The sequence below is a fragment of the Pan troglodytes genome, chromosome 6, assembly GCF_028858775.2.
Source record: "Pan troglodytes isolate AG18354 chromosome 6, NHGRI_mPanTro3-v2.0_pri, whole genome shotgun sequence".
Classification (NCBI taxonomy): domain Eukaryota; kingdom Metazoa; phylum Chordata; class Mammalia; order Primates; family Hominidae; genus Pan; species Pan troglodytes.
The window spans coordinates 16559872-16585888 of NC_072404.2; the positions used below are offsets into that span (position 1 = coordinate 16559872).

At 35.5% G+C, this 26017-nt stretch overlaps 1 long non-coding RNA gene across 1 annotated transcript in view; it reads right to left on the minus strand.

Annotated features, from left to right (window-relative positions):
* The window catches only part of LOC107975697 (uncharacterized), a 424270-nt gene that overhangs the window by 347482 nt on the left and 50771 nt on the right, over positions 1-26017 (minus strand). The window contains exon 2 of the long non-coding RNA XR_010158344.1: positions 19236-19343. This is a non-coding gene — a long non-coding RNA (uncharacterized LOC107975697). The remainder of the gene's footprint in view (positions 1-19235; positions 19344-26017) is intronic.

Consider the following 26017-nt stretch of genomic DNA (forward strand, 5'->3'; position numbering starts at 1 on the left):
TGCTTTCTCCTTATGGATTTGAGATGCTTTTGTCATTACCATTACGTTGCTATTATTTTAGCAGTGTTATCTTGGGTACTGTACATTGTTTAAGGTAAAGTTATATGAACAACAATGAAAATAATACCTATAGAATTCAGGTATATGTGGTTCACCTGTATTCACCCTCTTTAAACAAGAAAATAATAAGCATCTTGGCAATGTTGGCTTTATTCAAGTAAAACTTTTCCTTCAGTAAGCTCAGTTTCTAAAGTATATATACCCTTTGTTAAGTAAAATGGTTCATTAACAATATGGAGAAAAGTAGAATAATGGGCATTCCTGTCATTTCTTGGCATCTAGTCCTGATTTCAGTTGGAGATTAAATTGCCTGATGTCCTCACTTTAATAATTGCTAAGGCTGATTTTTTACAAGGCTATCATGAAGAAACCTTCAAGTTTTCAAAGGAATGTCATTTAAAAGACAGAAAATTAGATGCTGATATGCCTAAGTAACTGCTAATAATTAATTAAAGTGAGTTTCAATTAGTGAGTTATTTAATATCCCACCCCCTTCCTAAAAATGTTAATAAGGTGGTAGTCAATAGGCATTATTGGGGCATTGTGGTACTAATATATACACAAGTAATGATCAACATTACATGCTTCTTAGTCGATGTTTACTTAAAAAAAAAACAATCAAAAGCATCTACTTCATGCAGAGGAGGTGCTATACTTCTATCACCCTAATGGTGTGAAAATGTAATGATGTTTTCCTACAAAGGAAAACCTCTTTTCTTTGATGTTTGAGCTTGGCTTCCATTACCACAGCTTCCAATAGCTGAGAAGAAAACATACATTACCCACACTATCAAAGATGTCACTGTGCTGCTGAGAAGCATATACTTAATTGTGGGATTTTAAATGATGTGTCTGCTTTTGATTTTCATGGTGACAACTCTTTACTAAAAAAAATATAAGTAGTGCTACCTAAAAACAGAAGATGCAATGTCTTCTTACTTCATAGAGGTATATACAGAAAAAGAATGATAAATCACTGTACTCTGTCATCTTTTTTATTTTATTTCATTCTGGGACATTCAATTTAACATAAACTTCTCAAAACTGCATAAGAATGAAACCCCCATTATACTGAGAAATACAAATTAAAATAGAATCTAAATGATTAGGCACTAAATGCATAAGATATTCTAGTAGATGTTACACTTTTTCAATCCAATTAGAAGGTGGTACTGCAAATTATTAATAAATGCTAGTCTATGAAAATCACTCTGTCTTAAACATACACACAGTCATTCAAACACAAATAGATGGTGGCTTAAAAAGAGGATAACTTAACTTGCAAAGTTGTTGCAAGGATTAAATTAGATAACACACTGCAAAGCACCTAGTTGATTATTAGGTAAATAATAGATTGCATTATTTATAAATTTCAGAGATAAGGACAAATATAAAGTGAAGAACTTGGAGTTTATAATATTTCATGGAAGACAGGAAATAAAAGGAGAGGGGCAAAGAAATAGGGTGAGAAATATAATGAGTTAGAGAAAGAGCTCCATGTGGGAGAAGAGGACAAGAAGACTGGGTAGGGGCAGTGAATAATCTACTCCAATGGAAGCCCCATTCGAGCTCTTTCGACCAGAAACTTTTGCATCTGAGAGGTCCTATTGTTTGTACCAGTGATGCCTAGCAAACTTTTCTGACACTGCCCAAAACAGAACTCCTTGTCAAAGAAGTTGTATAAGCTTTCACAGAAGCAACACAGAAAATGGGTTGATATATTCAGCACTTCAGTGCATATTCTGATACTAGGCATCCTAAATGAATTCTAGCTATAGATAAGAGTCAGTGGTTCTGCAGGTCGGCTGTCTATGCATCATCTACATGCCATGCCTCACATGTCATAATGTACATGTGTTATGTCGTAGGTTCAGTTCTGTTCAATAAATGTACTAATCTAACTTTGTGATGAGGAGGTCTGCCTTGTGTTTTAGTTATTTCCTGAAGTCCGGAGAAGGGCGGGAAATATACCACACTTGTATCCCATGGAATGAAACTTTGAAGAATTCACAAAAATCAGCAAAAGAAGTATTGCTACACAAGAAAATGTAGACAAAGCAACAGAGGAGGATGCTAATTCACTAACTTGATTAGAAATTGCTAATAAATGTTTAGAAATCTATGTTCAGCAAATTAAGGTTAGGTACTTATCAGTTCAATTTGAAATTGAGGCAAAATTTGACTAAAAAGCCCTGTGTGTTCCTATTCACATCTAAACATTGAGAATAGTATTATACAATTCAAGTGCTATTACAAATATTTCAGGACAAAGATTAGCTAGGTTCTTTGACTATATTTGCCAATTTTTTTCAGATAAAGCTCATACTATGAAATTCTGTAATTGTTTGAGCTGATGTTAATGATAAACTTTATGTTATCAATAATATTAAATTTATTCTGCACCCCAAAAGTAAGGGCTATGTTACTATAAGAAAAGAACATTCAAGCCAGGCACAGTGGCTCATGCCTATAATCCCACCACTTAGGGAGGCCGAGGCAGGTGGATCACCTGAGGTCAGGAATTTGAGACCAACCTGGCCAACATAGTGAAACCGTGTCACTACTACAAATACAAAAATTAGCCAGGCATGGTGGCAAGGGCCTGTAATCCTAGCTACTCTGGAGACTGAGACACGAGGATTGCTTGAACCTGTGAGGCGGAGGTTGCAGTGATCCAAGATCATGCCAATGCACTACAGCCTAGGCAACAGAGTAAAAGAACGTTCAGAAAACAAAAAAATGGCTCTTGGAGACTAAAAATGCAATAGCAGAAACCTAAAATTCTACATAAAGAATCTCTCAGAAGAAAAAAAACACAAAAATACAGAAGTGGAAACTATAACAGAAAACATAATTAAAGAAAAAATCCATATTAGATTATGATAGTAGGAGTTTCAGAGATATCACCAAATATGGGCTAAATCATTCAAGAAAATTTTCATAACTGATAGACATGAGTTTCCAAATTGAAAAGGGCTAAGGGCTCAGAGTAATGGATAAAACGGATGGTGATGTACAATACGCTTAAATAACATTGGATACATATTTAAGCATTGCAAAAAACTCCAAGTGAGAAATCTTCAATAAGATGAAATCAATAGAATTTCTCATGATTTTCAACATATGAGAGATTATTTATACATCTGGAGAAGATTTTATGGTTGAATTGGTGATAAATACAAAAAAAATAAGCATATGAAAGTCAAAATAATTATTAACTCCAGGAAAACCAAAGATCATATCCAAAAGAAAAATCAGAGTTTGCTATATGGGTCAGCTATAAATATCAATGACTCTGTCATTTAATGTAAACCCTAATAATTGATCTGAACAAAACCAACATATACACAACAACTACACTGGAAAAGTACATGTATGTGCTAAGGTCAGTGGTGATCCTGTGAAAGAGAGGAACCTTCATTTTCCAAAGTTATCCATTATTTAACAAAATGACAGGAAACATTAAAACATATTTTAAAAGTTGGAACTAGTTGCTTACAGAGAGCAGAAAATGAGGGAGGGTGTCAGTGCAGGAAGAGACTATTGTCATTCATAACAGCTTAATTTAAGTTTAAAATTATTTTCACATATAACTTTTATAAAAACAAAAATGCCCTTAAAAATCAACCTACTTAGGCCCATTGCAGCCCCCATCAACTCAAACTCAAGACTTTTCATCAAGTAAGTTTGGATTCCTGCCTCCCTAATAGCCCTTATAAACTAAAAAGAGCTAGATGCTTTATTTAGCAAATGTCAGTCCTTGATTATTCTGCCCTTTGTCTTGAGATTAAACCAAAACAAAATTTTAAAAGATAGTCTTTTAGCATTATATGTGTATATATGTGTGTGTGTGTGTGTGTGTGTGTGTGTGTGTGTGTGTGTAATGGCCATTTCAAATATCCTACATGGATCAAAACAATTTACTATACTAACCAACAATGCTGGTACTTGGAAAACTATAAAAAGTCACAATTGAAATATTCTTCCTGTCACCATTTATTAAATTGTATTTAGTGTTGATAGATCACCATTGTTACCATTGAAAATATTAAGCAACTTTCAAACTATCTTTAAAGAACTATATATACACATAGTCTGAGCCAAACACAAAGTTAAATAAACATTAGCAACAAAGCTAAGCTGCATATAAACAAAAATTGAAATGTGATATAAAATATTAATTTAATGTTCCAAAGAACACAGGTTTGAGAGGATACATGACAGAAACTTCTATAGGCATTGCTTGTCTTGAAGGAGGAGAATTTAGAAATGAAAACTTTCTCATGGGTGTCAGCAACACTTTTTCTTTTCCTCTGTATTCTCATGATCATTTATAAAACATGTAGTTTAAAAAAAACATGTAGCTTAGTTTTACCTTATGAAATATGATTATTAAGGCCAAATCTTTAAGCTCTATGTATTTTTCCCATATATGTGTAGTTCAACCAAACCTTGGTTATCAGTTGGGGCCATGAAGACCCAAAGTAACTGTATGCCAGAAAGGTCCCCATTAACTACTTAAATACTGCAGTCCCTTAGGATCTTGAAGTCCAAAGTTGCAGCAAGGGTCAGATCTGGGAATTGAGCAAGGCTAAATGTTTACTTAAAAATTGAGATAACTCACTCTGATGGTAATTGCTTTTGCTGTGCAGAAGCTCCTTAGTTTAATTAGATCCCATTTGTCAATTTTGGCTTTTGTTGCCATTGCTTTTGGTGTTTTAGACATGAAGTCCTTGCTCATGCCTATGTCCTGAATGGTATTGCCTAGGTTTTCTTCTAGGGTTTTTATGGTTTTAGGTCTAACATTTAAGTCTTTAATCTACCTTGAATTAATTTTTGTATAAGGTATAAGGAAGGGATCCAGTTTCAGCTTTCTACATATGGCTAGCCAGTTTTCCCAGCACCATTTATTAAATAGAATACAGAAAGGGAGAAAATTTTTGCAACCTACTCATCTGACAAAGGGCTAATATCCAGAATCTACAAAGAACTCAAACAAATTTACAAGAAAAAAACAAACAACCCCATCGAAAAGTGGGCGAAGGATATGAACAGACACTTCTCAAAAGAAGACATTTATGCAGCCAACAGACACATGAAAAAATGCTCATCATCACTGGCCATCAGAGAAATGCAAATCAAAACCACAATGAGATACCATCTCACACCAGTTAGAAGGGCAATCATTAACAAGTCAGGAAACAACAGGTGCTGGAGAGGATGTGGAGAAATAGGAACACTTTTACACTGTTGGTGGGACTGTAAACTAGTTCAACCATTGTGGAAGACAGTGTGGCGATTCTTCAAGGATCTAGAACTAGAAATACCATTTGACCCAGCCATCCCATTACTGGGTATATACCCAAAGGATTATAAATCATGCTGCTATAAAGACACATGCACACATATGTTTATTGCGGCACTATTCACAATAGCAAAGACTTGGAACAAACCCAAATGTCCATCAATGATAGACTGAATTAAGAAAATGTGGCACAAATACACCATGGAATACTATGAGGCCATAAAAAAGGATGAGTTCATGTCTTTTGTAGGGACATGGATGAAGCTGGAAACCATTATTCTCAGCAAACTATCGCAAGAACAAAAAACCAAACACTATATGTTCTCACTCATAGGTGGAAATTGAACAATGAGAACACTCGGACACAGGAAGGGGAACATCACACACTGGGGCCTGTTGTGGGGTGGGGGAAACGGGGAGGGAAAGCATTAGGAGATACACTTAATGTAAATGACGAGTTAATGGGTGCGGCACACCAATATGGCACATGCATACATGTGTAACAAACCTGCACGTTGTGCACATGTACCCTAGAACTTAAAAGTATAATAAAAAATAAATAAATAATTGAGATAACTCAACAATCTGGTTTTTACACTTTATAAATTAATTTCTATTTACTTTATCTGGGTAGTTGCCTATTACCTTCACTGCCACTGAAACCTGACCTTTCATTCCTAGGGGGAAAAAAGGTATTTTATGATATATAATATGGTCATATAACTATACTATAAGCATTCATTATTTATTATTATTCTGAGTCAGGAATTGTGGGAGACCCAAACATTTATAAAATACAGATCTCCCTACAGCTCACAATATGGAGGAGGTTAGGAGACAAATTTCTGGGAGTCAAGGCTGTAATTCAGAGCTGTACAAGAGAAAATCAAAGAAATCCTTAGATAATCTGTCCAGAGGTTTCAACCAATAATGAAATTCAGGACTTATGAACTGAACTTTTCTGGGACCTATATCTTAGATCACTTATACCATTTAAATACTTTTTTCTTGTAACAATGACATTTTTTGACTAGATATGTCTTAAGGCTCCTGGCAAAAGATACAGGATATTTCTGATAAGGTTTGGTTTCAGAACTGAACTCTCCTCGGTGGAGACATTTAGGAAAATACAGCCAGAGAATTAAAACTGCAGTGATCAAGGCTTTTATCACACATCCATTTGCTAGGCCCATTTCCCCCGTAAAATCAAGTTTCGTTGGAACGCAGAGCCCCGCTCATTCAAACCTCCACGGTGGAGTTGAGAAGTTGCCACACATTGCTGGGCACTCCTCACTGGACACCTCTGCGGGGCGCTCTACAGACCTCAGGGCCGCGATCACCAACCTGCAGCGTTCCCAGTTCCCTTCCTTAATGCCCACCCCGCTCCTTCCTGGGTCGCCACGGAGGAGTCCAGAATCTGTCCTCTGTCGAGGGTTCCAGGGACTCCGATACCTGCTCCAGCACCCCCAGCACTTACCCCATCTTCACCTGAGCCTTCTCAACTACGCGTCCCACCTTCTTCCCTCGTTCTGACCCCACTACAACAAGGCCCATGGCGGTGCCACCTCACGAGGAGAAGGACGATCACCTTGAGACCCATCGGCCTCTGAGGCCACGGACCACGCTGCCCCATGCTCCAGACGGCCGCTGGCTCCTCCTCACACTCACTCACACTTCAACCCCTGGGAAGACTGGCCTGCGGACCTACCAGCCGCGTCTCAGTAGGACAGAAAAAGTCCAGACAGCAGGAGCGCGACCCTCACACCCTCACAGCTCCGCCGCGTTCACCACGTGGGCAAAGGGGCCGACGGGAAGACGCCCAGTGCACATGCGCAGTGAGGCCGGTGCCCGCTTTGTGGGCTGTGGCGCCCCTCCTCGCCCCTCCTCGCTCTACCCCATCCAGCGCCGCCCAGTCCTCTGCCCTCTCCCAGGTTCCCACTGAAGACTTTGGAATGTGTCTTCTGTGGGCGGTTTCATATGCCTCCGGGACTCAAATACCACAAATGGTTTCCCCCTTCAAAACTCCATGTTCACTCGGCCCTCCTCCCTTCTATGGCCCTTCTTCCTCCCCTGTCTGGGACTCCCACGACAGCAAGGCCATGGCTGCGTCGCCGCCTGTTAGGAGAAGGACAGGGACCTCAAGGCCCTTCCCCCTAGGAGGCCATAGACTGCGCCGCGGGCTTCTCCTCACGCTCTCTCACACTTCAACTCTGGGAGGACTTATCTGCGGACCTAGTGGCTGACTCCTAGTCAGCAACACAGAAAGAAGTCACGATGTCTCCTTGCACAGCTCTGCGGGGACAGAAGGCAGACAGCAAGGCACATGGACAACAAGGGACTTGGGCAGCAAGGGGCATGCACACTGAGTCGGGCACATGCAAGGCCAGCCGCGGTTTTCCCTCTCTCCTCTCACCCCAGACTCGCATCCCTAAGGTGTTTGTAGCAGAAAGAAAGGGACTAAGAGGCTTTGTTCTCTCTCTTACCCTACCATTCTCATGCATCCAGAAACACTGGGAACAGACAGTCCCCATGTCACCATTAGTGGAGGATGTGTCTGAGAAAGACCTTTTGTGACAGAAATAAATTATTTTAATATCTTTAAAAAAAGAAAAAAGAAAACCTGAAAAAAGAATATGACAAACTAAAATTAGATGAAAGGAAAGACTGTCATTTTTCCTCATGTTTTATAAAATAGGTATTGCTTTGATGTGTTTTGTGAAATTATACTTTGAAATATCATGCTATTTTCCTTAACTTTGTTTACCAAAAGAAGGGTAAAAATGATAATTGATAAAGATCTTTCTCTTCAATTTAAAAATCCTGAAATTTTGTTATTCTAATAAATCTCTCCATCAAAATGAATATACATTACAATTTACAACTCTGAGAGCCTATTTTGGAAAGTAGGTTTGTCTGATACTATGATATTAAGACATTTGAAAGGGTTTTTTTTCCCTTTAATAACACATTATTTGGCATTATTTTCATTCTTTTTATGTGAAATTTGACCCAAATTTGCCTTCTTATTTGTATAAAATTCTTTTGATACCACACTTGAAAGAAAGAAGATAATGACAGAGTAAAGTAGACTCCCTTTTCCACAATAAACAAGCTACAGACTGACTCTTTTGATTATGTTTTATGATGGGCAAATCTTGATTATACAAAGGTTTTATCTAAATTACAGAATTCCAAAGCCATGACAAAAATTAAAAATAATTATTGTTTGCAAACGGACTCAAATAAGAAAATGTACAATAGTATTCTTTAAATAAGAGCATAAAATTCTTTGAAGAAAAAAAATAAAAGGAAAGTAGCTAATTGGCCAGGATTTGGTAATAATGTTTCTTAAGACAACAAAGAGGAGATAATGATCCTCACACACAGAGCTCTAGGGATGCTTAAATCTTAAAACTATTGAGAATGACATTTCTGCTTCACCTTGGATAGAGTTCTTAAAACAAAACATTTCCTTTTCATTTGTTAAGATGTGATACTGGTTATGTGGCCTTTAAATTGGCTTCATTAAAATCCGTTTGCCTTAAAGGTGATTTGGTATCAGAAAATCTATTCATATACCACACCATATTAATAAGCTAGAAGAGAATAAAATAGATCTATATCAATAGATGCCAAATAAGAGCTCTTGGAAAACTTCAACAGTCACAAGAGAAGAATGTCCACTTTTACAATTATTATTTAATAAATATTAATATGTATTATATTTATATTAATATTAATATTTATTAAATAATTCACTCAGTGAAAAGAAATAAGATATATATGTATATATATGAAAGGAAAAGGTAAAATTACCATTACTTGCAGGTGAACTTTTGTATACATAGACTCAAAATTATAATAAAAAATATAAATTATAATAAATAATGTAAAACCAATAAAATTCAATAATGTGGCTAGTTATAAAATTATTACTCAATATCAATCATTTTCCTATGTATAATCAATGAGCAGCTAGAAAATATAATTTAAAAACTGTATCTCATTTACAATAGCAAAAAAAATTTTTAATATGAAGAATTTATGTAAAGAAAACATTTAAAATGTACTGAAATATAAAAGAATTATTTAGTAATACTCAAAATTCTAAAGATTTAATATATTATGTAGAATTATTTTTTAACTTTACAAAATACTACTAAAGTTCATTTAGAAAAACAATGTGAGAATATCCAGAAAAATCTTGAATAAGAATATTAATGAGAGGTGACTAGTCCTACCAGATATTAAAATATATTTTGAAGCTACAATTAATTAATTTACTTTAGTACTAGGGGAATATTTAACAGACAAAAAATATTGTATGAATATATATCTAAAATAATATGAGGCCGGGTGTAGTGGCTCATGCCTGTAATCCCAGCCCTTTGTGAGGCTGAGGTGGGTGGATCACCTGAGGTCAGGAGTTAAAGACCAGCCTGGCCAACATGGCGAAACTCCTTCTCTATTAAAAATACAAAAATTAGCCGGGCATGATGGCGAGTGCCTGTAATCCCAGCTACTCAGAAGTCTGAGGCAGGAGAATTGCTTGAACCCAGGAGGCAGAGGTTGCAGTGAGCCGAGATCGTGCCACTGCACTCCAGCCTTGGGCGATGGAGTGAGACTCTGTCTCAATAAATAAATAAATAAATAAATAAATAAATAAATAAATAAAATAATATGAAAACATCATTGATATTAAAAATCGTTTCTCAATGAGGAGGGAAAAATATTATTCAATAAATGACACTGAGACAACTGGTTAGCTCTTTCAAAAAACATAAATCTAGATTTCTTGTTTATTTCATTCACCAACATAATGTCCAAAATGCATCAAAGAGTAATAGAAATTTAAAAAGATTAAATGAAAAACGTATTTGTAATCTCAGAGTTTAGCAGGTATTTGTTAATAGGAAACATAATTCAGAAGTCATGAGAAAGTGAATTAATAAAGTTAGATAAATTCAACATTTGAGCATGGTGAAAAATATAAAGTCAGATGACAAATTAGGGAAATTTTTTAATACATATGAAAAACTATTATTCTTAACTAAAACAATCCATGAAAATGAATAATAAGCAATGAAGTAATAATAGAACTAAAAAAATAAAATAAAATCAGTGGGACAAAAAAGTAGAAAAGGCAATCCACAGATTAGGGGTAGGAAAAAAATCATTAAAAAAATGTCCAATCTTACTTCTAATTTTAAAAAGCAGATGGAACTACAATAAAAGGCTGTTTTTCACCTATTCTATTGGCTAATTAAAAAGGGAACATATACCTGTTCTAACCAAGATGTGAGGAAAATAAATAAATTGGTAAAACACTTGTGGAAGGAAATTTGGCAATGTCTCTCAAAATTGTAAATGTACTTTTGACACAACAATTCTGCAGCTACCAAGTTATTCTACAGAAATTATAACATAAGTATCCCAAAATATGTAAAAAGATATTATCACAGCAAAAATAAATAAATAATGAAAAACTAGAAATAACTCAAATGACCTTTCATAATAAAAAACAACTTGTATAAATGAGAACAAATGTATTGGGAATTGGTGTTGGCATTTGACAGAAGTAGATAGTTGCTGTTACAGAATTATGCTCAAATATATCTAGTGAAAAATATAAAGTACAGAATTATAGTAATATTAGTATACTCTTTTTATAAATAAAAAGAGATACATATGTATGTATAAATTTCAATTTTCTAGAATAGTCAAGAAACTGTTCACAGTCATTTCCTTTAGGGAGAACTATAGCTTTTTGTGTCATTTGAACTTTCTAATCATGTGCATGTCCAGTTTATAATTGTCAACAAAAACCTTTATTTTATGGAAATATGATCCACTTTTTTTTCTCTGTTAAAAATAATAACTAATTTGTAAAAAGTAATTTGCCTTTTGTTATATGGATGGACAATTACAAGTGTTGGAAAAGATGTAGGGAAAGTATATACCCTGTTGTACTATTGGGGAAATTGTAAATGGGTTCATATTTTTGGTAGTCTGGCAATAGGTGTCAACTAGCAATTCTATCTCTAAGAATTTATCCTAGAATTACACAAAGATAACGAATTCTAGAAAACTGGGTCCCAGAAAAATTAGCAATAATTAGCAATGTTCATAATAGTCAAAAGTTGAAACAACTTAATGGCCTATTAATAAATAAATTTAGGCTTCGTAAATTGTGATGAATCTAAACAATAAATTTAAAAGACAATATATATTTATGATCATTAATATGAAAAATACCGGTATGCCACATTGGCTTTCAAACATTTCTAAAAAGTACATATATATATATATATATATATATATATATATATATACATGAAACAAAGAAATTCAAATATTGTAGCCCTTTCCGTAAGATATATAGGAAGAAAATAAAATGGGAGGGAAAAAGAAAATTAAAGAACAAATTCTATACATAATTATGACAGAATAAAAGAGTTGCAGATCAACATGCACAGTATAATCCCTTTGATTAAAATTACATATGTATTTATCATCATGGAAAAATTAACAGCTGTTGCCTATGAAGAGTGGGAGTATTTTTCATTTTCTTTTGTATACCTGTGTATATTTCTTGAATTTTCTATATCAGTAAATTGTATATTTAAATTAAAAAAATTAATAGCAGTAAATTTTGAATCACATGCTTCACTATTTCAGTAATGAACAGAACATTTCACCCTAAACTATAACAACAGACTACTAAATCTTTCATAGAAGGGATTCTATGAAAATGCTTTTAACATATATTAAAATATAAATACCAGGTTTAGAAGCCTATTCTTTCCCCATTCCCCCTCCAAAGAAAATCCCAAATTTGAAATGGTATTTATTCTACCGGAGACCTCCACATAATTATAATTTCATCTGGGTTCAAATGACACAATGCTAAGGCTAAGACACAATGCCTCTATTCAAGGGGTATATAAAGTCTACATAGAAAGCAAAAGAAAAATACAAATGTAACCACTTTATAGGATAAGACAGAATATAGGTGCCACTGGAGTAATCAAAACAGCAAGCATTAATTTTAGGGAACATCATTTTCTGAGGAAAGAGAAACCAGAGGAAAAGCAGGAAATCTCTTGGAGAAGGAAGCGTTTTACATCCCTTGCATAATTTTCAACCTTTCTTTTCCACCTTGAAGCTTAATAAGTTTTTGGGATTATTGGTGATGTTCCATTATTATCTGGGAAAATGTAGAGGGCTGTTAACCTAGTCAATAAGAGCTTCGAGACATGCTGATTTCCTAGGGAGAAAGTTACTTGCAGATGCCTCATCTCCCAACTCAACTCATCACATTATCACCCCAATACAAACTTCATTAAAAATCAAGCAAAAAGAAAAAAAAAAGAAAACAATAAATATTGCTTTTCTTATTGTCCAGATTTCATAACTCATCGAAAAAGTTGGCAAAATGTAAACAAGTTTCTCTACATTTTCACCATTCATAGGTTTAAAATTATTTTAGTCAACTTTACTGCTACACAGTAGAGATTTCCAAAAAATTATTCATCTCAGTTTCACCAATTCCATATTACCCCAGAATTTTTCTAAAAAGGGTTCCATTCATCTATCTCTGGATTTCTATCATTATTTCAATCTGAGAATGCAGATAAAAGAAATCGTCAAATGAGGAAGAGATTCACTTACCTTTGATTATTATCAGCTCCAATTTTCTATTTCCTTTACCTAACTCTAATTCAAAGTTTCTGCTTTGTCTGAGAATTTTTTAATTACAAGAAACAAAATAATTAAGGGTTATTTTTAACAACAGTGCGATTTATATTTTAATGCCAGATGCATTATTTTTATATATATATATATATATATTTTTTTTTTTTTTTTTTTTTTTTTTTTTTTTGACAGAATTTTGCTCTTGTTGCCCAGGCTGGAGTGCAGTGGCGTGATCTCGGCTCACAGCAACTTCTGCCTCCCGGGTTCAAGCAATTCCCCTGCCTCAGCCTCCCGAATAACTGGGATTAGAGGCATGCGCCACCATGCCCAGCTAATTTTGTATTTTTAGTAGAGACGGGGTTTCACCATGTTGGTCAGGCTGGTCTCAAACTCCTGACCTCAGGTGATCCGCCTGCCTCGGCCTCCCAAAGTCCTGGGATTACAGGCATGAGCCAATGCGACCGGCCTTTATATTATATTTCTAACCAGGAAATATACCAATTTTAAACTATTAAAGAATTAAAAGAAAAAATTATAGATTCTCACAAGAAGGAAAACATTCTAGAACCCAATTAATTTATCTCCTATTCCCATCTGAACTGTGTAACTCAGAGCAAGCTAGGGAGAAACAGTAAAAACTAGAGAAATGTTTCTCTGAAATCAGCACCACTTACCAAAAGTCAGGGATCTCAACTGTAGTTTCCTTTGGTCAAACTAGCTTTTTTAAAAGAGGTCAAATTAGCTTTTTTATTTTATTTTATACTAGGGAATTTTTTTTTTTTTTTTAGACGGAGTCTCACTCTTTCGCCCAGGCTGGAGTGCAGTGGCGCGATCTCAGCTCACTGCAAGCTCCGCCTCCCGGGATCACGCCATTCTCCTGCCTCAGCCTCCCGAGTAGCTGGGACTACAGGCACCGGCCACCACGCCCGGCTAATTTTTTTTTTTTTTTTTTTTTTTTTTTTGTATTTTTAGTAGAGACGGGGTTTCATGCATCTGTCTATTGTATCTACATTAACGTCAAAGTTCTTTAACGTTGTCTCTCTCTCCCTTTTTTTTTTTTTTTTAGATGGCGTCTCTCTTTGTCACCCAGGCTGGAGTACAGTGGCCTGCGATCTCGGCTCACTGCAACCTCCACCTCCTGGGTTCAAGCGATTCTCCTGTCTCAGTCTCCCGAGTAGTTGGGACTACAGGCGCGTGCCACCATGCCCGGCTAATGTTTGTATTTGTTGTAGAGATGGGATTTCACCATGTTGGCCAGGCTGATCTCGAACTCCTGACCTCAGGTGATCCAACCGCCTCAGCCTCCCAAAGTGCTGGGATTACAGGTGTTAGCCAGTGTGCCCAGCCCAACGTTGTCTCTCTTAATTATGCTTTGGGTTAGATTTCCCTTCACTTTCCAGGCCTGGGCCTCCAAGGGGCAAGAGAATTACTTCAATATTTACACAAACCAGCAGTGCTAAATCCTACCCAAAGATTTAGAGGAAGTTAATAGTCATTTCTTAAAGACTGATTCTTTAGAACTCTTTAATTCTAGAAAACCAAGCTTATAAATAACATTTAAGATGGTATTAATAAACATATGTTTCATTGATTATTAATGTGACCATAACAAAGTATTTATGTGGCTCTCAGAAAAAGGCAAAACAACCTAAGAATGGCTCCCAACTTTATAGACCTAAATACATTAGACAGAAATCATATGTATTAGACATCGAAGGCTTGCTGTCAGGTTTGAGGGCAAAGGACATGATGGAGACTTGCCCTAACAACCAGGAATAATGTCTTTCTTATTAATATAGAGGTAAACCCATTAGGACCTCACTGTAAATCCTATCTAAAAATAGGATGAAGAAAGAATTCATTCCTAAACTCAATTGATATTTTTTTTCAAAAAAACTTTCATTAATAAAATAAGCACAAGTGTTATCTTAAAATAAGCATAAATCAGAAACTTCCTGCTTTGGATTTCACTTTTAACTTCTCCCCCAACCACCTCTCTCAGATCTGTCCACCTCTACTGCTCTCTCTCAGGCCTGAACCTAGAATCTGCTCTCTACGTCACTCTACTGAGGCTATCTTCCTTAAATACTCCCAACTCAACCATAATCGTTATAAATACTTCCAATATTTGTATTTCTTGTCCTTTCATTTTATAACTGACCCAGAGAAGATTCCACAAACATGATTTCACCTATCCTTAAAGCCTCAATTACATTCTTACATACTAATAATTTTATAGATCATAACAATAGCTCACTTCATCAAAAATTAAATTCAATAAACTATTTTTGAGTTGCCTAAAATATAATATTAGGCTGTGGAAAAACAAAAATGAATAAGATAAGGTTCTTGTCCTCAAAGAGTTTAGCTTCTATAGGTAAAACAAAATCAAAATAATAATTACAAAATGAAATTTTAAATATAACTACTGTGCCAGTTTTAAAAAGGAACCAAACTTTCATTTGTTGAAGATGGGAGTGCTAAATGGTACAGCCACTTTGGAAGACAGCCACTTTGGAAGTTTCTTACAAAACCAAATGTACTCTTACCATGTGATCCAGCAATCATGCTTCTTGGTATTTACTCAAAGGAGTTCAAAACCTAAGCCTGCACAAAAATCCAGACAATGAAATATTATTCAGTGCTAATAAGAAATGAGTTATCCAACCATGAAAGGCATGGAGAAAATTTAAGTGCATATTACTACATGAAAGAAACTAGTCTGAATATACAGACTGTATGATTCTATACATACTGTATGATTCCAACCATATGACTTTCTGGAAAAGGCAAAACTATGGAGTCAGTCTGACTTGATTTGATCATTACACAGTGAATACCTGCGTTAAAACCTCACATGGTTTCCCACAAAGATGGACAATTATTATGTGCCAATTACACTTTTTAACTTTAAACTTGAGGAAAAAGATCAGTGGTTTCCAGGGGTTAGAAAGAAGAGACGAATGACTAGATAGAGCACAAAGGATTTTTACGGTAGTGAAATTACTCTGTATGGTAACAGAATGGCAGATATGTGTCCTTATAATTTTTTCCAAATCCATAGAACATACAAACCTAAGAGTGAACCCTAATGTAAACTGTGGACTTTGAGTGATAATGAGATATCAGTGTAGATCCCTTTTTTGTAACAAATGTGCCACTCTGCTGTACACCATTGGTGGTGGGAAGAGGCTGTGCACAGATAGAGTCAGGGTACATATAGGAAATATCTGTACCTTCTACTTTATTTTGCTGTGAACCTAAAACTGCCCTAATAAATAAAGTCTATTTTTTAATAGGACTAGAACGAGTGACTACAGAGAATATAGCAATTCATTCTGACTATGGAGAAAAAGATGATGCTATGGATCATGAGGCTAGAAACGACTGATCCTGGCTTAAACTGTGTTGTGTATGCAAGAGGGGCTATCGAATAAAAAATTGTAGGATTCCATCTCTTTTAAAAAGACGATTCTAAGGGAGACAAGAGAAATGAGGAAAGGACTGGAAAAGAGACTAGACTCAAATGCTAGTAAGGTAAGGAGAAAAGTGAAGCTGTGATAGAGTTGAATGACTTGCAGTTTTGATGTGACAGCATCAGGGTGGGTCAAGTATAAACAGAATGAGTTGTCATTCTATTTAAAACTTTTGAAAAGGAATGCCAATTATGGCTGTCCTTGGCTGTAAACCTCTTTTTGGAATTGGCTAAAAATCTACCAATTAAAAATGTATTTGTATTAAAAAACTTAAAAATATAAACACTCATGGTAAAATTAAGAGACTATCAGTAATTTATGACTTAGTCTGAACTAGCTCTGAACCAGATAGCCTTCCATTAATATTCCAGAAGAAATTGTTTGGGGACATTCTAAGGAGAAAGAAATCACAAAATTTTAACAGTAAAGGGAAAACCAAGACTGGCAAGAGCAGGCCTAAATGGCATGTAAAAATAGTGTTTTGGGGCTACAAAGAGCAGCTTGAGGAAACAGAGCACCCATGGTGGGGATGGGGCCATACTTAGCTGGGTGCAACACTTGGTACAAGTCACACATCACATCCTCCATCAATGTGCAATACAAACTGATTCTTCCTTCACAGGCAACAATTATCAAGAACAGGTTTGAAGGGAAAAGATAATCAAAAAATAAAAACGCGCAGCCTCGGAAAACTATGGTAAGTAAAGAGAGTTCTGTCTTAATGCTTAAAGAAAAAAACTGACTATTTTGGTAAAAAATAGATCACAGAATAATCTTTTGCTGTTCTTTAAGCAATAAATGGCAGAATCATCTTTCCCCCACATTAGACACCAGCCTGGAGTCTCTATTGAGTATAAAATAGTGATAGGTCTATGGAAATAGTCCCAAATTACTATTTGCCAAGAATGACTCAGAGTAAAGTTATCAAAAGTAATTTTACAGCATTTCCAAAGTCCAGCTTCTAATTTAGATTTTTAGTTTTAGAATTCAGAAACCTACACAAATAATTACAGCAGAAAATTTTTTATGGCATTTCTCTAAATAATCCCCTAAATTTTTTTTAAACCTATTGAGCTACAATCAGCAACTGTTTCAATACGATTAGCAATCTCATTGGCACTGCAGAAGCATTACTATCATTGAAGCTCTGGGCATCAGTGGTAGTCATCAAAATCTCTAAATGGTTTACATTTATGGAATTTCTTTGCCCATTTTCTCCCTTTATTTAAATTCTTACAGAAAGACTAAAGATTTATGGAGGAAGTTTTTGGATATAAATTATAAATAGCAAATTATGGAGGGAATAATTAAAATATGTCCTATGGAATATTTGTTTCTCCTTCAAGATAATGGCATTCAGTAAAACCTGGTTCTTTACAATTGGTACTAAGGTATTACCTAACTGGGAGTCCAAACATTGGAAGAGGGATTTTTACAAAGAGTTTCTGGCTTAAATATTCCAAGACAATATTAATCCCCCGGTATCCACAGGGGATACGTTGCAAGATCCTCAGTGGATGCGTGAAAACTTGGATAGTATTAGGCACTATATACTGTTTTATCCTATACTTTCATACCTATGATAACATTTGATTTATAAATTAGGCACAGTAAGAGATTAACAACAATAATTAATAATAAAATGGAACAATTATAACAACCTGCCAGCATCTTGCACTTTGGAGACATTATTAAGTAAAATAAGGGTAACTTGAACACAAGCACTGTGATATTCCAAGGATTCGTCTGATAATTAAGCCCCCTACTAAGTTACTAATGAGCAACTTAGTTTTTGAGTCTACAGTGTGGATATGCTGGACCAAGGTGTGATTTATGTCCCAGTCAGGACACAGCAGGATGGTGTGAGATTTCATCAGACTGCTCAGAACAGCACATGATTTAAAATTTATGAATTGTTTATTTCTGAAATTTTCCACTTAATATTTTTGGATCTCAGTTGACTGTGGCTAACTGAAATTGTGGACAGTGAAACTGCAAATAAGTGGGAACTACCCTACAGGAAAAGCAAAAAGTTGTGTCAGGTGTTAGACAGTAGGCCATGTTCTTGTTTACTTTTAGTGAAACTTTCCCTGAGTTCTCTAACTTCTTCTGAACCTACGTCAAGTTTTTTGAAATTAATCTTACATCGCATAAGTTTAGATGTGTTTTTGGCTTGTCTCCTTAGATAGATTATAAGCGTCTTTAGCACAATGACAAGCAAGTAGGTATTTGACAAATGTTTATCCGTTTGATTGGTTACCTATTTGTGATTTCTTTCTCTTTGCTAACCCTGGAATGACCAGATCAATTGGGCTATTTAGCTAGGTTGATGGTTTTCAATCTGTGCTTCAAAGAACCCCTCAAAGGTTAAAAGGGGAAAAAGGGAGCCAAGAGAATAAGGCTCTAGACCCCATCTACACAAGAAAAACAAAACAAATAAACAAATGAAAAAACTATGGATCATTAACCTAGATAATATATGTAAAAGATAATTACATCACAGAGCAGAGATGGCCAGCTTCTAGGAACCCTTCACTGCCCCTAGGGAAATGGGTATGTTATATACGATAATACAACAAACTAAACGAATTAGCAAAGAATACATAGAATTTTGCATATGACTACTTGGGATGAGTCACAATCATCTTTAATTGCCTTTAAATCTGAAGGCTTCACTGAAGTAGAATATCAGTGCTTACTGGTTAACTGACAGTTCACTTTTCTGTTCTTCAGTCCATGAGCCTCTGATTGTTATCCTTCCATGACAGACACAACAGAGATTTTTCTTATGAAATTCATAGACGTGCCTAATGAAGGAAATTAAAATCTGACTTTAATATCATTTAGTAATTAAATACCAGCCTGTTTAAACTAAAATAAACAAACCAGAGATTACGATCTATGGAATTCTTAAGTTTGTATCTCATGATTGTAATTATCAAAAGTTACTCTTTTTAGGTCCAACAATTAGCGTCTACTTTCTTATACCTTTTCTTGATAGTGAGTCTCTATTGCAAGTTAGCTCCTTACTCTAGGCAATATCACTGGTGAAAATAAGGAACATGTCTGCTTTGTTCCTGACAGAGCTTAGCGCAGTGTCCAGTACACAGTAAACATTTAATAAATATGAACTTGTTAAATGGATAGAAAATGTAATATGATGGATATCCTAATTACCCTGAGTTGATCTTTATACATTATATAAATGCATTAAATTGCCACTTGTATCCTAGAAATATGTACATCTATTATGTATCAATAAAAAAATTTAATAAATTAAATTTAATAAATTAATGCCTGAAAATTATTTTCACTAATGTTAACAGCTTTCAACAATAGATTAGTCATATTGCAAATTGCCTCCCTTTAAGCAGCTTCTTATAATTTTCTCTATCACATCTCAGATACCCATACTTCGGCAAAGAAGGCAGAATGATATCCTGGAAAACAGCCTTGACTCCACAGTTACACAGCACTTAGTGCACACCTGACTCTCACGCTTGAACTCAAGCAAATAATCAGATATCTCAGATTCATAGATAGATATCGTCTCCTTACTTGTCTTTGAGGATCGCTGTGCGTATTAAGTAGAAAATATATATGAAAGTCCATGTCACAAAATTTGGCACATCATAGCCATCAAAAAGTGGTGCATTTTCTTCCTCTCTCTGCAGCACACTTCTCTGTATATCCAGCTTCATTTGGATCTGATATCTACAAAATGGTTACTCTAAAATTCCAGCCCACAGGTCTCTGCCTCTGGAACCCGCAGCTCCTCCCCAGCCAATGGCCAAGCACCATGCCCTTGCCACCAACCGGTACCAACATTACATCTCCTTCACCACACCAGTAAAGAAATTTAAAACTCTTAGGTAACAAAAAAAACAGAAGATTCTAACCTCTCTGCTTCTTTCATTTACTCATACTCAGGTTTTAAGTTCTTTGTATTTAATCAAGTAATGCACTTCTAAGGGTTAATAGAAATTTTTATCTAATTAACACTCACTACTTTCTCTAAAACAGACTTTTAAAGTTAGTGGCTGAAATTTCCTTTCTTGTGTTTTATTACCTTTTGAAATCAAAGTAATTTGAAATCTTGGTACCCATTACTATTTCACTGAACATTTCTTCAAAATCTTAAGTAACTCAATTTCAATATAAAGTATTAATTAGCAATTTATACCTTCTCAGTGTCATAAGTGACCTTTATTCAGAGGTTGTTGAGGCAGTTCTGTGAGGTAACCAAATTAAATTTCAGCCTTAGGCACAGGCAATTATTTTAAATCAGGTCCTTTAATAGTGACTAAATAGGCACTTGTATTACTTACAAGGAAACTTATTTCTCCACAGAGAGTTAACAACTGTTGTTCCTTTGTATAGTCATCATGCTTAAGAGTTTTCTATGAAGCCAAATCAAATGTATGCTTGCTCATCCACAAGCAGAAAGTGAGGAAATGCCTGCCTGCTCCCATAACAAAATATTTGATTTCAGTTTTGAAAAAACAGCTACCACTTGTCCCAAGTATATCTTTCTTTTTTTTTTTTTTGGAAAAGGGGACTTTCTTTTTTTTTTATAATTTCAATTTTCATTTTGGATTCAGAGGGTACATATGCAGGTATGTTTTATGGGTGTACTGTGTGATGCTGAGGTTTGGGATGGGAATGATCCCATCACTCAGGTAGTGAGCATAGTACCCTATAGACAGTTTTTCAACCCTTTCCTTCCTTCCTCCCTCCCACCTCTAGCAGTCCCCAGTGTCCACTGTTGCCATCTTTAGATCCATGAGTACCCAATGTTTAGCTCCCACTTACAAGTGAAAACACGCAGTATTTTGTTTTCTGTTTCTACATTAATTTGCTTAGGATAATGGTTTCTAGCTGTACTCATGTTACTGCAAAAGACACGGTTTTATTCTTTTTTATGGCTGCATAGTATTTCATGGTGTATATGCACCATATTTTCTTTATCCAATCTACCATTCTTGGGCACCTAGGTTGATTCTATGTATTTGCTATTATGAATAGTGCTGCAATAAAAACACCAATACATGTGTCTTTTGGTAGAAAAATATGTTTTCTTTTGAATATATACCTAGTAATGGATTGCTAAGTCAAAAGGTAATTCTGTTTTAAGTTATTGAAGAAATCTCTAAACTGCTTTCCACAGTGGCTGAATTAATACACATTCTCACCAATGTATAAGCATGCTTATATCCCAACAGTGTATAAGCGTTCCCTTTTCTCCGCAGCCTCACCAACATCTGTTGTTTTTTGGCTTTTTAGTAGTGGCCATTCTGACTGGTGTGAGATGATGTGTCATCACGGTTTTGATTTCTATTTTCCCAGGAGATCTTCTACAAAGCATTATGTTTTCTGGCTTTGCTTGCCTTCCTTCTCTTTGCCTCTAATTGTATTTTAACCTCCAATCTACACTCTAATACTAACTATACACTTATCTCCCAATCTTATCCACTTTTTCATTGAGACTATTCTGGAATGGTTTTCCCTAGCCCTCTCATTGATGCTTCTTCCTTGATTACTTTGTTTCCCTAAAACAAAAATACAGAAGCAATTTTCACCAAACTGAAACTATCTTGCTAGTATGCTACAGTTCTTAACATCTTATGCCAGATGCTTCACAGAAAGATATTAAATCATTCATCATGCTATAATAATATTCAATGATTTATTTTTCAAAAAATATTAATACCTTTACCATTTCCATGAAAAAAAAGTTCAGATTCTATTTCAATCTATCTAGCCCAGAAAACAAGAAAGAAAGCCCTTCTGATTGTCAATAAAACTAGGATGACTTCATGTTCCACTCTTATTTAGCTACATATATATATATACATGTATATATATATATATATATATATACACATATACATACACAATTATTTTGAAAAATGTATGACTGCTTGAGCCCAGCGCAGTGGTGCATAGCTGTAGTCTCAGCCACTCGGAAGGCTGAGGTTGGGGATAGCTTGAACCCAGGAGTTCAAAGTCAACCTGAGCAACAACATAGTGGGACTTGTCTGTAAATACACCACACACACACACACACACGCACACACACACACCCCTCCAAAAATAACTGGAGTAATAGAATGAGAAAAAAATCTTGCTGACCAGGTGCAGTGGCTAACACCAGTAATCCCAGCACTTTGGGAGTCCAAGGCAGGCAGATCACTTGAGGCCAGGAGTTCAAGACCAGCCTAGCCAACATGACAAAAACCCTGTCTCTACTAAAAATACAAAAAAATCAGCGGGGCATGGTGGCACATGCCTGTAATCACAGCTACTCAGGATGCTGAGGCATGAGAATTGCTTGAACCCGGGAGATGGAGGTTGCAGTGAGCTGGGATCATGCCACTGCTCTCCAGCCTGGTCAACAGAGTGAGACTCTGTCTCAAAAAAAAAAAAAAATCTTGCTGTTCAATGTGTCTCAGTTCTCTAAGGATGTAAACTAGGCATCACACAGTTGAATTTAATTCCACTTACTCATTCTACAAGTATATATTAAGTACATACTGTGTCCTGTACTTTGTATAAGAGTAAAATGATACATTAGTGAAGAATTAGAATAGTTCCTGCTTGTGTAAAGCTGAAAGTCTTGTACTCTTACAAACTTTGATAAGTGAAATGGAGGAAAAGTATAGGATGACTTGAGAGAGTTAGAACCAGGTATCCAAGTTTAGATTGGGATATCAGAGAAGTCATCAATGACTAGGATTTGTGGAAATCAAATGAGATAGTAGGTGCAAATGTACAGCCCCAAAATAATGGATAAATGTGAGTAAGTATCAAATGACTATGAGTAAAAGTGAGGGAGGTGTTAAAAAGTAGAAAACTTATATGGTGGAGGAGGATTGCAGAACATGCTTGATGGTTGTATCCCAGAAAATGTCCTGTGTCTGGAAATGGGACATCCATCATTACACACTTACAAGCAATACACAGGTGCTTAAAATGGCTTTCTTCTCACCACAGCCTACAAAACACCAGTCCTCAAAAATACTATGGTCTGGCTAAGTGAGATTTACTCTGAGAAGAGTTCCAAAATCAGGAGTCCCTGAATCCAGCTGAACCTTTCACAATGGTAAATTGTAGTGCCATTGCCATGTTGGTCCAACATTTACAAGGAAAGAATAAAAACTGAAAGTAGCCACTAAGAGGAAAGTTAAAAAGCCTCCTACATTATTAAAATTCCCAAACCCTCCTTTTCTGAATGGTGTCTCAGATTATTATAAGATGAGCGATAATTTGAAGAATATTGGAGAAGATACTTACTGGGGAATTCTCATTTACATAAGTTTTAGAAAAAGGTTGCTCAAGTAGTAAGGCAGTGGACAGAATGAACTCCAGGAGTTCTAAAGTATCTTCAGACAAGACACCTATCCTTCACCTTTTCATTGTCCTGGAATCTCAGCCACTAACACAGATTCATGAGTAAAGAACCTGGAACCCCATTGTGATAACAAACATCGCAGGTAATTTTGATTTTTAGCACAATTTTAAAAATACTATTATAGAGAAAGCTGGAGCCAAGTTTTATAATGCTGGACTAAGAAGGTAAAACATGTCTTACTAAGCCTGTATTTATTTATTCTTTTCGATGCTTACTAAATAATTTAGTTACAAATTATTTTTAAAAATTGAAGTTCAGACATTGAATTTTAGAACTTACAGATTGGTTAAATGTTTCTAGGGACTTAATTTCAAATTATCATTTTATCTAGATATTTATTAATATTTCCTGTGTCAGATGAATTTCCACAAACAGATTGCAAATTTTATAAAGATAAGCAGCTACATTCTTTTGAATGCCCCACAATAGTCCCTTCCATAACATATGCACATAAAACACTTGTTAAACAAATACTTCTTAAACCAAATTTAATTACAAAACCAGTTGCTGCCAGTCACATTGTCTCACACACATTAGAAGTTCTTTGGGGTTCCTGAGAAACCAGCAACCTCATTTTTAGTTTTGTTTTCACAAAACAGTTTACTCTTCAGGCTGTCAAGTTTATACCATGAATAGCCTACCTTCTTCAATTCTGTTCTGAAAAACTGTTTGCCATTTCTCTTCCTTGCTTGTCTGGGATTTATTTTTATTTTGTTTTACTTTCTTATCCTTAGTAAAGCATCACCAAACAAAGGACAAAATAAGGGCGATGAAACCATTGTGTGATGCCTTTTATTTCACAGCTCTGCTCATCTGCCGCACAAATAGCAGAACCCATGGTTAATCACTCCATACCCCTGGGTCCCAGGGCACTCGTGGAGCTTTCCATATGGTCTGTTCAAAACGGGGTTTTATGCATATATCAAATACAAATTATGCAAAGAGATGTAATCATATAGTGAAACCAGGTCATAAGAGAAAAATACCTGTTCAACAAAAACAGAAACCTACTTAATAAACACTCCACATTTCTGGTTCCCAAGGCAAAGCAATAATGTGCACACTATATAAATCTTCATCCTAACATTAACTGGGATAATCTCTCAGACATACTCAACTGGAAGCTTTCATTTTCACTCATCCAGGCAAAAGAGGAGAAAAAGTTTAATTGATTATTTCCATTTTGTTCTTCCTTAATGTCTTAAGCTTTTTAAGTCTTGCTGCCTATTGGGTGACTTAGTACCTCTACGGTAAAGTCTTTAAGTTTTTTTTTTTCCCTCTAATTTCATCTATAAGCTTTAGTCGTTCTTTTTCCTGCTGGTTTAAATAGATTATTTTTAGCTTTAGACAGGGTAACCACATAAATAGGGGCACTTTTGAAAGTGACAAGAGGCACTAAACAGAAAGGACACTGCAACGACAGGGAAAAACAGAGACTGCGCTGGGCCAGCTGCGAGGTACACAGTCACCTTGCCTAGGGTTCGCTTTGTGGCCAACAGAAAGATATTCCCCTAACTGGTAAGGTCAGTCCGAAGAGCACTTACATAAGCAGAAACTATTTTGACTGTACTTGGATCCTATTTCCCACACATTTCACATTCCTTATGACAGTCAATGAGAAAGGCAGAAAAATGTCAGAGTTTTCATGAGACATATCCAGTAACAAGAAAGCATGGAAATGAAAATGGAAAAAAAAAAAGCCTTTTGGCACAACTGTATGTCAGGCACCGTATCTATAAAGACAGAGGGAAAGCAAGCTATCATGTCTTCTTAATAATCCTACCACATAAGCATTAGAATTCCCATTTTAAGAAATGAAAAGTCCATATATTGATGGTAAACATGTACACTACTACAACCAGTTTTGGAAAGTAACTGACAATATCTATTCAAAAATTTAAAGTGCCTACTTTTAGACCCCACAATCCTACATTGAAGAATATTTTTAAAAACAAAAGCACCAGTACATAATCGTGTATGTACAAGGAAGTTCATTACTGCAGTGTTTTACAGGCAAAAAAAAAAAAAATGAATCAATCAGAAATCACATCAATAAAAGCATGTTGCAGA